Source organism: Scyliorhinus torazame, chromosome 8, assembly GCF_047496885.1.
Source record: "Scyliorhinus torazame isolate Kashiwa2021f chromosome 8, sScyTor2.1, whole genome shotgun sequence".
NCBI lineage: Eukaryota > Metazoa > Chordata > Chondrichthyes > Carcharhiniformes > Scyliorhinidae > Scyliorhinus > Scyliorhinus torazame.
In genome coordinates this window covers 170,922,923-170,940,061 of record NC_092714.1, presented here as the reverse complement: position 1 = coordinate 170,940,061, position 17,139 = coordinate 170,922,923, and the positions used below count along the sequence as shown (strand labels likewise).

The window sequence follows — 17,139 nt, the reverse complement described above, 5'->3', positions numbered from 1 at the left end:
GCTTGCATACCTCAGTCAACAGGCATCAAATGGTCTGAAACTACTCGAGATTTATTATATATTTCCCAATGGTGTGGGGCATGAGGAATTTGATTATTTACAATAAGGAGATTTAAAAGCAGAGGTAATAATGTAGACCATACATGCTTATGCACATCAATATTAGTCTCAAGCAGTTATCTAAACCATTCCTTTATCACTTTATTCGCATTGTAGCATCAAACCAGTAGAAACCTAATCTGTAATTATTTTCTACTTAACCAACTGTGTTCCAAGGAGCCAACCTGATACCATTAAAAATGTCAAACTAGGAACATTTGCATTTATATAAGAGCCTTCGCAATATCAGGAGGACCCAAAACATTTCACTGTCAAAGAATTTCTACTGAAGTGTTGGCCCTGACGTAATGCAGCATTCACTTTATGCATAGCAAGATCCCACAAACAGTAATTAGACAAGGCAGGCAGGTAAATTGGCATCATCCCCAAAGCCAGCGCGAACTCCCCTACTCTTTGAAAATGCAATGGGATCTTTTTTTTATAATTCCCCAAGAGAGAAAGCTGGGTCTCAGTTTAACATCACAACATATAAGTTGGTATCATTGACCGAGTAGCTCTCTCTCAGTATTGAACTGGAGTGCCAACCTAGTTTATGGGTTCAGGTCTCTGCAGTGGGATTTGAACCTCTGATTCTCTGACTCGGAGGTGACGGGTTATCCAGGAGACTCAGAGGTGATGCTCCCCCCTCAAATAACTGAGAGACAGTGGCTGAGCAGCTGATACCTGTAAGTGACATTGGAGCACATTGAGGGTGAGACTTCTGGCCTGGACAATTTGACCACCAGAACCAGATTGATAGCTGAGTAAAGCTTCGCAATGGACAGGGGGAAAAATCTAGTGGTCTACATACTTTGCGCAACAACAATGTATAACACTGTAACAACAATACTCTCTCAAATGGCTGAAATTGGTGGCACAGTGGTTAGCACTGCTGCCTCACAGCGCCATGGACCCGGATTCCATTCCGACCTCAGGTGACTGTCTGTGTGGAGTTTGTACATTCTCCCTGTGTCTGCGTGGGTTTCCTCCGGGTGCTCCAGTTTCCTCCCACAATCCAAAGACGTGCAGGTTAGGTGGATTGGCCATGATAAATTGCACCATGGGATGGGATTGCAGGAACAGGTGGGGGATTGGGCCTGGGTAGGGTGCTCTTTGTAAGGGTCGGTGCGGACTCAATGGTCTGAATGGCCTCCTTCTGCACTGTAGGGATTCTATAAGAACGCATATGCTCAATAACTTCAATACTCACAAAGAGGGCAGCACGGTGGCACAATGGTTAGCATTTCTGCCTACGGCGCTGAGGACCCGGGTTCGAATCCCGGCCCTGGGTTACTGTCCATGTGGAGTTTGCACATTCTCCCCGATTCTGCGTGGGTTTCACCCCCACAACCCAAAAATGTGCAGGATAGGTGGATTGGCCATGCTAAATTGCACCTTAATTGGAAAAAATAATTGCGCACTCGAAATTTTAAAAAAAAGAAATAAAAAAAAATACTCACAAAGCCAAGTATCCTCAATTGAAAATCATCACATGAATGAGCGCCCAATGAAGCCCGGAGGCTTATAGATTAGGAAGATCCTAGACTTCCCTCCGAGCTGTATGATCGGATCTCAGCCAAGGCAACAGCTGTGTTGCTATGATTGATCTCTAGGCCACAGAAGAGAGAAAGACATTGATCCAGGGCTCCAAGCCCTGATTGCCACCCAGCAACCCTCTGCTGCCTGCTGAGAATGGATGGCGGTTCAGTGAGGACAGAACCAAGCTTGACTGTGAACGGCTGAAATGCCAACTGGCTTCACGGCACTGGTTCACACATAATGGACACACAAGATCACAGTGGAACTGAGCCCAGCTGCAGTCAGGAGAACGGGGAGAAAACTCAGAACTGTTTGGAGTGGCGGTTTTCAACTTGCAGCCCTTTTATGTTAATCAGAGAATTCAGTCGGTGAATCTTTGCCCGAATACAGGACAAGCCTTTTATTGGAGCTCACCACAGCTGACCATCTGTTGGTCAATAAATGAAAGACCAAGGCCTATCTTGTTCACCTCCTGACAATTTGGTAGTCGCTTGATATAATGGTAATGGCGTTTCTGATTAATTATTGCAATCAATCTCCATCAATCAGCCCAGAACACTGATATGAGGTGAAGAAATCTCCAGCGGGTGAGAGCTACAGAAGCATAATAATCATACCACTTAGCGCATTTCATGTCTCAAATTACTCATGCATTGTAGTCCACCACACAGTGTGAATGTGTTGCTATCAATTCTAATTCGCTGCTATAAGAAGTGGGTATGATAGCTGGTACTTCTAAAATTAAATTAAATGTATACGCCAAGTTTTTTCAAAAAGAAATGGCATTGTAATTGCAATATAGGAGCTTCGAGTTCAAGTTATTTTTGGGTCTTCAAAATCTCTTCAAAGGACTATCCAGGCCCATAACTAAACACTGGTATTAAATGTATATATGCATTCAGGACCAGAATACAAGAAGCTGGCCATGCTGAGCTTTGTTAAGTGCAGAGGAATAAGATAATTGCACTTTAATGAGGTGTCAAAAACAGCTTGAACAGCTCAGTCTGCCTGAGATAGCCGGCACTCTGAATACAGCAGAACCTTTGTAATTGATTCCACTGGTGATGGGAAATGGCTCTCATAACTGGCCAATTAATCCACTCCTCATAATGAATGGCAGTATAAATGGTCAGCACTGTATCTACCAAAACGTTATCTTCCAAAAAATAATCCATCTGATCGGAATGAATCAATATTATCTGCTTCCACTCATTCCTCCAATATTCTTCCCAGAGCTAGGCTGTCATGGATTTCTGCTTGGGCTACACCCCCTACACCTGCTCCCTTGTACACTCGTTTATTAGTTACAATACTATTGGGAGATCAGAAACAAAGCAGTTTGGCTGATAGGGAACAGCCTATTATGCCCGGGAGAAGCCAGGGAGTTAGTTGGAGTCGTCGGAAGAAAGAGGGAGACTGAGGGCCAGATAATTGAGGCTCGGATGGAGGGAAAAGAGGAAACAGGATAGTTGTAAGTGCCATGATTTTCTGCAGTGATAAAATGTAGCAGCAATGATATGAGCAAGAGTGAAACAAAGAAGAATTTTATACAGAAAATCATGAGTCCCAGAGAGAGACCATGACATTTTTATAACATGGGAGAGAGGGTTCAGAAGTAAAGAACCCATGCAATAGGCCATTTTCCAAAGGGGGTTTGTGCCTCACTATCCAGTAGACCCCCCCTCCCCCGACCTATGGAGATTTATGTGTCAGAAGGTCTTTTCAGCTGATACCTGGGATGGGAGTGAAGGGATTATTTTATGAGGAAAGGTTGGACAAGTTGGGTCTCTATCCATTGGGGTTTACAAGATTGAGAGGTGATCTGCTGAGGTTATCCATGAAGGCCCCGCCTTCTTAACATTACTCCTCGCCTTAGGTGTGGTGATCCTCCGGTTAAATCACCACCAGTCAGCTCTCCTCCTGAAAGGGGAAAGCAGACTATGATCACCTGGGACAATGGTGGCTTTACTTACTTTCTAAGATGCTTGGGGAATGGACAGGCGGATGCTGAGAGGATGTTTCCTGTTGTGTGAGAGGCTAGAAATAGGGGGGGGTCAGTTTTAAAATAAGGGGTCTCCCATTTAAGATGGAAATGAGAAGGATATTTTTCTCTCAGAGGGCCGTGAGTCTTTGGAACATTCTTCCCTGGCATCGGTGGATGCAGGGTCGTTGAATAGTTTTAAAGGCAGAGGTAGATAGATTTTTGACGAACAAGAGATTCAAAAGTTATCGGGGCTAGGTAGAAATGTGGAGTTGAGGCTACAATCAGATCAGCCATGATCATATTGAATGGCAGAGCAGGCTCGAGGGGCTGAATGGCCTACTCCAGCTTATAATTTGCATGTTTGTATGGTTGTGTAAACACTGATTCAGCCTCAATCACAGAGGAGCAGCACAGCCTACACCAATGTGATAGTCCATTGTTTCCCACACCGCAGGCAACCCTGCTGCTTGTTAGAGTGAAACTGAGTTCAATGCAATTAATGCTGAATTATGGACAGGTTTGTATTGTGACTTTGTGGTCGATGGGGCCTGAATTGACACCACCCTTCCGGTTCTGTGATCCTCAGTACCTCATCAAGCAGCATGATGTTTATGTACTCGACCAGGATGAAACAACAATGCCTCAGTATAAAGTACAACTGGGATAAACCACGACTGTACTATCCTCGGTAATTAGAAAAATATGTTCTATTCATCCTGGATGTTCATGAACAAAGTACAAAACCATGTAGAGGAAGTGGGACAAAAGCACAATGTCACAATGCATCAACTCTTCAAGAATGGGCTCACTCCTCCCCCGACCCAACCTACCCCCGCTCTCCCCCACTCCCACCAGACACATATAACAGGAAAGGATGCCACATGTTCCGAGTCTTAAAAAGAGTCTAATGTGCAGTGCAGAGGAATTCAAATCAAAAGTGTGACTGTGACATCAGTTTGATTGAATGCAGATCAGGAGAGCAGCAAAGCAATGTTTCCAGATGTTGGTTATAGTATTTTTACTGTGCCAAATAGACCTTTCGCAAATGAACCAGAAGGAATATACAAACAAGAAATAGGGTTGAGAGTAGACCATTCAGTCATCCTCTGGCACCCACCCCTGAGCCTCAGGAAGACTGGAAAACTCTGCGATTTTAGCACAAGGTAGCACTGTTGCTTCACAGCTCCAGGGTTCCTGATTCGATTCCCGGCACGGGTCATTGTCTGCACGTTCTTCCCGTGTGTGCGTGGGTTTCCTCCGGGTGCTCCGGTTTCCTTCCACAGTCCAAAGATGTGCAGGTTAGGTGGATTGGCCATGATAAATTGCGCTTAGTGTCCAGAAACATTAGGTGGGGTTACTGGGTTACGGGGATAGGGTGGAGGAGTGGGCTTAAGTGGGGTGCTCTTTCCAAGGGCCGGTGCAGACTTGATGAGCCGAATGGTCTCCTTCTGCACTGTAAATTCTATGATGCTATGATCCCCTCAGTATCCTTGACATGCATCTTTTCCAGTCCTGATGCCCGAGCAATTTTAAATACAGACAGAGGGGCTGTTCACAGTAACTTCATTGCATTGTTAATGTAAGCCTACTTGTGACAATAATAAAGATTATTACTGTCCTCTGTTTTTTGTAAATTTAAAGTACCCAATTCATTTTTTCCAATTAAGGGGCAATCCACCTACCCTGCACATCTTTGGGTTGTGGGAGTGAGACCCACACAGACATGGGGAGAATGTACAAACTCTACACGGCCAGTGACTCGGGGCTGGGATCGAACCTGGGTCCTCGGCGCCGTGAGGAAGCAGTGCTAACCACTGTGCCACCGTGCCGCCCTATACCTCCTCTTTTTCAAAGTTAAACCCATTTAGATTCTGAATTTCCTCCTCTTATCATGACCTAGGTAGCATTTTCTTGATCGACAGATGTAAAATATTAATTTAATAATTCAACAATGCCCTTTGGCTTCCTGTGTGAACCCTCTTCTTCATCTCCAATCAGCCCTATTTGTCCTTTTACCACCCTTTTACTATTTATATTCCTGGAGAAGACTTTGAGAAGCCCCTTTCTGCGAGCTGTCTGCCTCTTTTCATATTTGTTCTTTGCTTCTCTTCTTTGCTTCTTTATTCTGAACTTTCTGTATTCCTCTTGATTTTCAATTGTATTTTCTACCTGAAACCTCTTATAAGCACATTTTTCCTTCTTTACCTTAAGTTCTATATCTTTTGTCATCTAGGGAGTTCTGGATTTCTTTGCCCTTTTTGAGGGAATATTCCTCGACTGTTCTGGCTCATCTCTTCTTTGACTTCAATTTGTTCGGCCCAAATCCATTCTTTCCCAATTGAAATTGACTTTCCCCAGTTAATTGCTCTTACTCTGGGCTATTCATTGTCCCTTTACATTGTCAGCCTAAACCTTAAGATACAATGGTAACTATCTCCTCAATGTTTTCAACTGATATTTGATTCACTTGGTCCACCTCATTCCCAAAAAACAGGTCTAGCAGTGCCTCTCATCTCATTGGATTGCTGAGCAAGGATAAAGTCATGTTGAAGCAATAAATTGATAATATTAAAAATAGAGTAATTAATAAGGATGGCCATGAGAATGTGAGAGGGAGCAAGTGTGTGTCTGGCTCAGTCCCAGTGCCAGAGCGCTCACTCACTTACCCTCGCCCACTCTGAGTATTTGCTGGTGTGTGGGGGTGAGAATCCGGAGACTGTGAATAATGTAGACACAAACTCCCTCACACTCACTTTCTTTCACACTCACTTACTCTCACACTCAGTCGTTCTCCCCCATACTCATTCACCCATGCTCACTCACATTCACATACGCTCACACTCACTCACCAATCAGATTCTTCTCCACCCCTCGACGCTGGGCTCAACGTTTCACCACCAGGTCCCGACAGACTCTCCATCCCCCGTAACCCCAACAGATTCCCTCACCGTCCACCATGACCCCAGCACTCTCCTCCCCACCACCTCCCCACATGACCCCAGCAAACTCTCCTTCTGCTGTGACCCCAGCAGACTCTCTTCCCCCGTGACCCCAGCAGACTTTCCCCCAGGACCCGAGGATACGCCTTTACCTTCCCCCATGACCCAGCAGACTTTCCTCCTCCCCAGTGCCCCAGCAGATGCTCCTCCCACTGTGACCCCAGCAGCCTCCCCCCGGCCCGTGACCCCAGCAGACTACCTCACCTTCCCCACTGACCCCAGCAGACTCCCTTACCTTCCCCTGTGGCCCCAGCAGATTTTCCTGCCCGCCGTGACCCCAGTAGCCTCTCCTCCCCCGTGACCCCAGCAGCTGCGCCTTATCCCGTGACCCCAACAGACTACCTTCATCTTCCCCTGTGGCCCCAGTAGACTCCCCTCAACCCGTGACCCCTGCAGACTCATCTTCCCCTGTGACTCCAAGACTCCCTTCACTGGCATGACCCCAGCAGACTTCCTCACCTGTTCCAAGACCCCAGCAGCCTACCTCACCTTTTCCGTGACCCCAGCAGACTCCCTCACCTTTTCCGTGATCCCAGCAGATTCCCTCACCTTTTCCGTGACCCCAGCAGCCTACCTCACCTTTTCCGTGACCCCAGCAGATTCCCTCACCTTTTCTGTGGCCCCAGCAAACTCCCTCACCTTTTCCGTGACCCTAGCAGACTCCCTCACCTTTTCCGTGACCCTAGCAGACTCCCTCACCTTTTCTGTGGCCCCAGCAGACTCCCTCACCTTTTCCCCTGGTTCTGGCAGTCTCTCTCTCTCTAACCCTCCCACATGACCCCCTACTAAAAAAACCAGTCAATCAGTAGAAAACATGGGATAGGAACAGCCTATCATTGGAGGAGCAGCCACTTTGCAGAATCTTCAACTTCCCATACCTGTCTTACTGGCATTTTGAACAGTGACTTTGGGATCTACAATCTGGCACGTGGATCATCTGTTGGATAATCTTGATTGAAACCCTGCACAATTTCACTGGGAAATCTGGAGGAACTGTCCCAGCTCTGTCCACGTGCAATCTATCCGACCTGTCTTATCGCCCCCAGAGCCAGTCCTAAGAATCTAAAGCCCTCTCTCCTGCATCATTTCTTCCAGCCATGCATTCATCTATCTTATCCTCCTATTTCGAAACTCACTTTTGCTTAGCATGGGGAGTAATCTGAAGAATACTATTTTTGAGGTACTGCTTGCTAATTTTCTTCAAGGCGCCCTACTTTTGATGACAGGTCCACATCCCTCATTCTACCGCAATTCTTGGTACCGATGTGGACCATGACTGCTACCTGCTGACCACCCCCTCTTTCGGTTCTCTGCAGCCGTTCAATGATATCCTTGACCCTGGAACCAGGGAGACAAGACACCATCCTATTTATTCCCCGTACCATTGAAACTAATCTGAGACATAATTGAAAGTCTTTCGAAAATCCAAATAGACCACATCCACTGGTCTCACCTTATCTATTCAGCTAGTTCCATCCTTAAAAAAAACCTGGTAACAATTTTGTCAAACATGATATCCTATTCATAAATCATTGTCAACTCTGCCCAATCCTATCATTATTTTCTAACAGTCCAATTATCACATCCTTTATAATGGATTCCAGCATTTTCCCTGCTACTAATGTCAGGCTAACTGGTCTATCGTTCTCTGCTTTCTTGCTCCCTCTCTTCTTATATAGTGGGGTTACATTTGTTACCTTTCACATTGTTTGCCAATTTTATATCACCTAATTCTCTTAAATTCTCGAGAATATAAGGCTCCGCTCCTCAACATCTGCTCATAGGACAAACCTCTCATTTGAAGGATTAGTCTAGTGAACCTTCGCTGCACTTCCTTTAAGACAAGTCTAATCTTCATGAGGTAAGGAAAGCAAAACTGGACACAATATTCCAGGTCTGAGTGCACCGAGACCCCAGATTAGTGTTTTTCAAAACACTATACTGTGGGCAGCACGGTAGCATAGTGGTTAGCACTGTGGCTTCACAGCACCAGGATCCCAGGTTCGATTCCCTGCTGGGTCACTGTCTGTGTGGTGTCAGCATTTTCTCCCCGTGTCTGTGTGGGTTTCCTCTGAGAGCTCCGGTTTACTCCCACAGTCCAAAGACATGCAGGTTAGGTGGATTGGCCATGGTAAATTGCCCTTAGTGTCCAAAAAGGTTAGAAAGGGTTATTGGGTTAGGGGGAAGTGAGGGCTTAAGTGGGTCGGTGCAGACTCAATGGGCCGAATGGCCTCCTTGTGCACTGTGTGTTCTATGTTCTATTTTTTCTGGTGACCCACTTTAATCAAATGGCCGGCCCTCACTGTTTTGTTATGCTTTTCACGTAGCATAAGCTGCTTCCTTGATGTGCACTCTGACAAAGGAAGGTTCAGACTTGGAGATAGCTTTAACACGTTGATTAAACTATCAACAATTCTCCTACTTGGATTCAACGTTACTGTTAATCCTTCTATAGCTACTCAGACTGACGAACCAGTCTGCTACAATCCACAATGTGGGAGTGATGTTCAATCAACACTGTGTCTGTACTCACTGAGTGTCTCCACTGGAAAGAGACTGAGCATGTGTGATGTGTCCTTTTATATGGGTTGGTGTAATGCCCTCCTGTGGTAGTGTCACCTCTATGTATATTGTGACTACCCATTGGTCGTGTCCTATCTTACTGACCTATTGGTTGACTGCCTGTGTGTCATGTCTCTGGTGTTCCCTCTCGTGTCTAGCTAGGTGTAGTGCATGTACATTAACCCTTTGTGTACTTTCAGCGATGTATATCACCACATTCACGACTCACAATTATGTCAAATGATATATTGAAAAATGTTTATCTACTAAATACTGTTTTCTGGTGCAGCATGCACTAAAATGAAAATATTTAATATGTTCTTCATTCACAAATAGATAGGAAAGCTGTGCTTGCTCAATTCAAATATTGCATTGCAGAGTTATGTTTTTTTTAAATAATTTTAAAGTGCCCAATTCTTTTCTTTTCCAATTCAGGGGCAATTTAACAATCCAACTACCCTGCACATCTTTGGGTTCTGGGGATGAGACCCACGCAGACACGGGGAGAATGTGCAAATTCCACACAAACAGTGAGCCAGAGCCAGGATTGAACCTGGGTCCTCAGCACCATGAGGCAGCAATGCTAACCACTGTCACTGTGCCGCCAGATGACACCATCTTAATCATCACCTGAAAGCCATTGAACAAGGGGCTAAATCAGCCAATGGACACAGGAGCCTGTGCACAGACTGCAGACATCTACATTGACTGCTTCCCACCATGAACTTATCGGGTGGCGTTGGGATGATGGCCAAGTTCCCACCTTTTGTCCTCCAGCCTGATTCAATGCTACACCCCCTGACCCCGCCACCAAACGCGCCCACTCTACTGAGTGGAATCTTCCCCATCCAGAGCAAGTGACTTTCGAAGCATGAGTTTGGGGGGACGGGGAGTGGGGGGCATGGATATTCAGGTAGTGGCACGTCAGGTCCACTCCCCAACATGCTACGACCCCTCCCAGTGGGGCTACCAGCTGGTCAGTACTCTAGGCCCTCCCACTGGCCTCTCACCTCCATCTATTGCCCACTACCTTTGAGTAGACAGTGGACACAGAGAAGGCCTGTTAAGCTGCCATCACCATTAAGATCAGAGAGCACACCTCCACTGCAAGGAGTGTCAGAACGCACAAATGATCCCAACACCTGAAAACCTTTAAAGTGGAGATGATTACACCCATTGAGCTCATCTGATCTGAACTGGAGGAATTGAGACTAACGAGTTTACCAGTCCTGAAATCTAGGCTGGAATTCACTACGCTGTAAATGTGAACCACTATCGGGTGAAGCAGGCACCCGGCCAAAATCGAGGTCCGCGCCTGCCGCCGATTTGGGAGCCATGCTCCGTGGCAATAACAAGTTTGGCACCTCGTGCTGGCAGCAGCACACAAAACTGGCATTTGCATTCATTTAAATGTATTTAGCGGGTTGGACATTGCATGCTCCGTGTTCTCAGGTGGAAGTCTCATCAGTGTGAAATACTACAACTATTTACAAATGTATTTGCTCCGCACTGGCATGTAACTTTGGGTCCACCTCGGGTTCCCGAGCTCAGGGGGCATGTCTTCACTGAGCCACCTTGGCCACTGCGTGTGTGCTAAGTGGTGCGCTTAAAAAAAGCTCCAACCACCAGGCTCTTTGGCACTAACACAGGCCTCAGCAGTTAGAACGTCCGCATGTTCCACAAGTAATGTCCCCATTGAGAACGTGAACCACACGCAATTCAGTCCTGGAATCTACATTTATAACAGGGTTCTCTGCCCGCGGTGTTCTCCACTCTGCCAGCAGTGCACCCACTCCTGTGGTTTTCCTGGCAGTGTGGGGTGGTCACAATGGGTAATCCCTTGGTACATGGTGGGAACGGAGAATCCCGCTGCCAGTGTTGGGCTTGCTGGGGGATGGCTGCCCATGGTGGCACAGTGACCCGATGGTTAGTACCATATTTTATTATATTATTATTGAGGTAAGTACCATATTTTATTATATTATTATTATTTTTTATAAAAATTTAATTTAGTTGTTAGCCAGATCTTGGTAGAAAGTTAGAGGAATGTCAGGGAAGGGAGTGCAATGTTCCTCCTGCAGGATGTTTGAGGTGAGGGATGCAGTTAGTGTCCCTGCTGATTTTACCTGCAGGAAGTGCTGCCATCTCCAGCTCCTCCAAGACCGAGTTAGGGAACTGGAGCTGGAGTTGGAAGAACTTTGGATCATTCGGGAGGCAGAAGGGGTCATAGATAGCAGCTTCAGGGAATTAGTTACACCAAAGATTGGAGATAGGTGGGTAACTGTAAGAGGGACTGGGAAAAAGCAGTCAGTGCAGGGATCCCCTGCGGTCGTTCCCCTGAGAAACAAGTATACCGCTTTGGATACTTGTGGGGGGGGGGGGGACTTACCAGGGGTAAGCCATGGGGTACGGGCCTCTGGCACGGAGTCTGTCCCTGTTGCTCAGAAGGGAAGGGGGGAGAGGAGCAGAGCATTAGTAATTGGGGACTCTATAGTCAGGGGCACAGATAGGAGATTTTGTGGGAGAGTGAGAGACTCACGTTTGGTATGTTGCCTCCCAGGTGCAAGGGTACGTGATGTCTCGGATCGTGTTTTCCGGGTCCTTAGGGGGGAGGGGGAGCAGCCCCAAGTCGTGGTCCACATTGGCACTAACGACATAGGTAGGAAAGGGGACAAGGATGTCAGGCAGGCTTTCAGGGAGCTAGGATGGAAGCTCAGAACTAGAACAAACAGAGTTGTTATCTCTGGGTTGTTGCCCGTGCCACGTGATAGTGAGATGAGGAATAGGGAGAGAGAGCATTTAAACACGTGGCTACAGGGATGGTGCAGGCGGGAGGGATTCAGATTTCTGGATAGCTGGGGCTCTTTCTGGGGAAGGTGGGACCTCTACAGACAGGATGGTCTACATCTGAACCTGAGGGGCACAAATATCCTGGGGGGGAGATTTGTTAGTGCTCTTTGGGGGGGTTTAAACTAATGCAGCAGGGGCATGGGAACCTGGATTGTAGTTTTAGGGTAAGGGAGAATGAGAGTATAGAGGTCAGGAGCACAGATTTGACGTCGCAGGAGGGGGCCAGTGTTCAGGTAGGTGGTTTGAAGTGTGTCTACTTCAATGCCAGGAGTATACGAAACAAGGTAGGGGAACTGGCAGCATGGGTTGGTACCTGGGACTTCGATGTTGTGGCCATTTCGGAGACATGGATAGAGCAGGGACAGGAATGGATGTTGCAGGTTCCGGGGTTTAGGTGTTTTAGTAAGCTCAGAGAAGGAGGCAAAAGAGGGGGAGGTGTGGCGCTGCTAGTCAAGAGCAGTATTACGGTGGCGGAGAGGATGCTAGATGGGGACTCTTCTTCCGAGGTAGTATGGGCTGAAGTTAGAAACAGGAAAGGAGAGGTCACCCTGTTGGGAGTTTTTTATAGGCCTCCTAATAGTTCTAGGGATGTAGAGGAAAGGATGGCGAAGATGATTCTGGATATGAGCGAAAGTAACAGGGTAGTTATTATGGGAGACTTTAACTTTCCAAATATTGACTGGAAAAGATATAGTTCGAGTACAATAGATGGGTCGTTTTTTGTACAGTGTGTGCAGGAGGGTTTCCTGAAACAATATGTTGACAGGCCAACAAGAGGCGAGGCCACGTTGGATTTGGTTTTGGGTAATGAACCAGGCCAGGTGTTGGATTTGTAGGTAGGAGAGCACTTTGGGGACAGTGACCGCAATTCGGTGACGTTTATGTTAATGATGGAAAGGGATAAGTATACACCGCAGGGCAAGAGTTATAGCTGGGGGAAGGGCAATTATGATGCCATTAGACATGACTTGGGGGGGATAAGGTGGAGAAGTAGGCTGCAAGTGTTGGGCACACTGGATAAGTGGGGCTTGTTCAAGGATCAGCTACTGCGTGTTCTTGATAAGTATGTACCGGTCAGACAGGGAGGAAGGCGTCGAGCGAGGGAACCGTGGTTTACCAAGGAAGTGGAATCTCTTGTTAAGAGGAAGAAGGAGGCCGATGTGAAGATGAAGTGTGAAGTTTTGGTTGGGGCGATGGATAGTTACAAGGTAGCGAGGAAGGATCTAAAGAGAGAGCTAAGACGAGCAAGGAGGGGACATGAGAAGTATTTGGCAGGAAGGATCAAGGAAAACCCAAAAGCTTTCTATAGGTATGTCAGGAATAAGCGAATGACCAGGGAAGAGTAGGACCAGTCAAGGACAGGGATGGGAAATTGTGTGTGGAGTCTGAAGAGATAGGCGAGATACTAAATGAATATTTTTCGTCAGTATTCACTCAGGAAAAAGATAATGTTGTGGAGGAGAATGCTGAGCCCCAGGCTAATAGAATAGATGGCATTGAGGTACGTAGGGAAGAGGTGTTGGCAATTCTGGACAGGCTGAAAATAGATAAGTCCCAGGGACCTGATGGGATTTATCCTAGGATTCTCTGGGAGGCCAGGGAAGAGATTGCTGGACCTTTGGCTTTGATTTTTATGTCATCATTGGCTACAGGAATAGTGCCAGAGGACTGGAGGACAGCAAATGTGGTCCCTTTGTTCAAAAAGGGGAGCAGAGAGAACCCCGGCAACTATAGACCGGTGAGCCTCACGTCTGTAGTGGGTAAAGTCTTGGAGGGGATTATAAGAGACAAGATTTATAATCATCTAGATAGGAATAATATGATCAGGGATAGTCAGCATGGCTTTGTGAAGGGTAGGTCATGCCTCACAAACCTTATTGAGTTCTTTGAGAAGGTGACTGAACAGGTAGACGAGGGTAGAGCAGTTGATGTGGTGTATATGGATTTCAGCAAAGCGTTTGATAAGGTTCCCCACGGTAGGCTATTGCAGAAAATACGGAGGCTGGGGATTGAGGGTGATTTAGAGATGTGGATCAGAAATTGGCTAGCTGAAAGAAGACAGAGGGTGGTGGTTGATGGGAAATGTTCAGAATGGAGTACAGTCACAAGTGGAGTACCACAAGGATCTGTTCTGGGGCCGTTGCTGTTTGTCATTTTTATCAATGACCTAGAGGAAGGCGCAGAAGGGTGGGTGAGTAAATTTGCAGACGATACTAAAGTCGGTGTTGTTGTCGATAGTGTGGAAGGATGTAGCAGGTTACAGAGGGATATAGATAAGCTGCAGAGCTGGGCTGAGAGGTGGCAAATGGAGTTTAATGTAGAGAAGTGTGAGGTGATTCACTTTGGAAGGAATAACAGGAATGCGGAATATTTGGCTAATGGTAAAGTTCTTGAAAGTGTGGATGAGCAGAGGGATCTAGGTGTCCATGTACATAGATCCCTGAAAGTTGCCACCCAGGTTGATAGGGTTGTGAAGAAGGCCTATGGAGTGTTGGCCTTTATTGGTAGAGGGATTGAGTTCCGGAGTCGGGAGGTCATGTTACAGCTGTACAGAACTCTGGTACGGCCGCATTTGGAGTATTGCGTACAGTTCTGGTCACCGCATTATAGGAAGGGCGTGGAGGCTTTGGAGCGGGTGCAGAGGAGATTTACCAGGATGTTGCCTGGTATGGAGGGAAAATCTTATGAGGAAAGGCTGATGGACTTGAGGTTGTTTTCGTTGGAGAGAAGAAGGTTAAGAGGAGACTTAATAGAGGCATACAAAATGATCAGGGGGTTGGATAGGGTGGACAGTGAGAGCCTTCTCCCGCGGATGGATATGGCTGGCACGAGGGGACATAACTTTAAACTGAGGGGTAATAGATATAGGACAGAGGTCAGAGGTAGGTTCTTTACGCAAAGAGTAGTGAGGCCGTGGAATGCCCTACCTGCTACAGTAGTGAACTCGCCAACATTGAGGGCATTTAAAAGTTTATTGGATAAACATATGGATGATAATGGCATAGTGTAGGTTAGATGGCTTTTGTTTCGGTGCAACATCGTGGGCCGAAGGGCCTGTACTGCGCTGTATTGTTCTATGTTCTATGTTAGCACTGCTGCCTCACAACTCCAGGGCCCTGTGTTCAATTCCAGCCTCGGGTGACCGTCTGTGTGGAATTTGCGCTTTCTCCTCATGTCTGCGTGGGTTTTCTCCGGGTGCTCCTGTTTTCTCCCACAGTCCAAAGACGTGCGGGTTAGGTGGATTGGCCATGCTAAATTGCCCTTTAGTGTCCATAAGGTTTGGTGGGGTTACTGGGATAGGGTGGAGGCGTGGGCTTAAGTAAGGTGCTCTTTCAAAGGGCCGCTGCAGACTTGATGGGCCGAATGGCCCCCTTCTGCACTTTAAATTCAATAAATTCTATGATGGGAGAATTTCACCCATAGTCTTTTATTGCAGACATAGATACATATAGATACTTAGAAGATAGGAGCAGGAGGAGGCCTTTTGACCCTTTGCGCCTGCTCCGCCATTCATTACGATCATGGCTGATCATCCAACTCAATAGCCTAATCTTGCTTTCTCCCCATAGCCTTTGATGCCATTCTCCTCAAGTGCTATATCCAGCCGCCTCTTTAATATATTCAAAGTTTTAGCATCAACTACTTCCTGTGGTAATGAATTCCACAGGCCCACCACTCTTTGTGTGAAGAAGTATCTCCTTATGTCTGTCCGAAATGGTTTACCCTGACTCCTCAGACTGTGACCCCTGGTTCCGGACACACCTATCATTGGTTACATCTTCCCTGCATCTACCCTGTCTAGTCCTGTTAGAATTTTATAAGTCTCGATGAGATCCCCCCTCATTCTTCTGAACCCCAGTGAAATCAATCCCAACCTAGTCCTGCAATCCCTGGAATCAGTCTGGTAAACCTCCGCGGCACTCCCTCGAGAACAAGAACATCCTTCCTCAGAGGAAACCAAAACTGCATACAATCCTCCAGGTGTGGCCTCACCAAAGCCCTGTAAAATTGCAGCAACACATCCCTGCTTCTATACTCGAAACCTCTTGCAATGAAGGCCAACATACCATTAGCCTTCTTTACCGCCTGCTGCACCTGCATGCTTACCTTCAGCGAATGGTGCACAAGGACACCCAGGTCCTGCTGCATACTCCCCTCTCCCAATTTACAACATTTCAGGTAATAATCTGCCTTCCTGTTTTTGCTTCTAAAATGAATAACCTCACACTTATCCAAATTATACTGCATCTGCCATTGGTTTGCCCACTCGCCAAACCTGTCCAGATCTTGCTGTAGGATCCCTGCATCCTCGTCACAATTCACCCTCCCACCTAATTTAAAACATTATTTATCATAAATTACATGTGCATCTCTAGTTTGTGACGTTATTAGTTACCAAAAGGTTCATCATCCACAACAGGGATTCAACAATTTACAGTGATAATGAGTTAATGTTGAACGTAGTGAAGATAACTGGAGTTGTTAAGTTCTGTCTTGGTGAACGAATGTACGGCTGATATCATATTAATCTAAGAAAGATATCTAAGATATTAATCGAAGAAAGTTTCCCTTCAGAAAGGTAGTGAATTATCTGTAGTGTGTTCAAAATAGTTTCTACACCAGTATGTCCTCGAATCAATCAGGAAGCGGGCCATATTAAATTTAACAATGAATGAGCTAGATTTAGTTAATAACCAAATGTTGTCTGAACATTTACCTAATAGTGATCATAATATGGTCAAATTCAATACAATTTCGCCACGGGCGGGATGCGGACAATGGAAATGTCCATTGATTGCGGGTGGGAATCTCCGGTCACCGGACAGGCGCGGCCGTAGTATCCCGCCCAATGTTTGAAAAGAATAAACACAAAACGGTTCATAAAATTCTAGATTTTGGGAAGGCTTCAATGCGATGTTGGCAGAGACTGTCTACCATAAACTGGGCAAAGCCTGTTAATGAGGAAAACAACAGAGATCAAGTTGGAGAGATTTTTTTAAAATCCATACGATCAGACCAGTTTATATCTCCAGGAGGTATGAATTGTACTTGCCAAAAATAGGCACAAACCATGAAAGATGCAAAAGACAACATAAAACAAGAAAA

At 46.3% G+C, this 17,139-nt stretch overlaps 1 protein-coding gene across 3 annotated transcripts in view; it reads right to left on the bottom strand.

The window, feature by feature from the left end:
• The window catches only part of tfap2c (transcription factor AP-2 gamma (activating enhancer binding protein 2 gamma)), a 120,029-nt gene that overhangs the window by 71,537 nt on the left and 31,353 nt on the right, over positions 1-17,139 (bottom strand). The gene's annotated exons all lie outside the window — the stretch shown is intronic.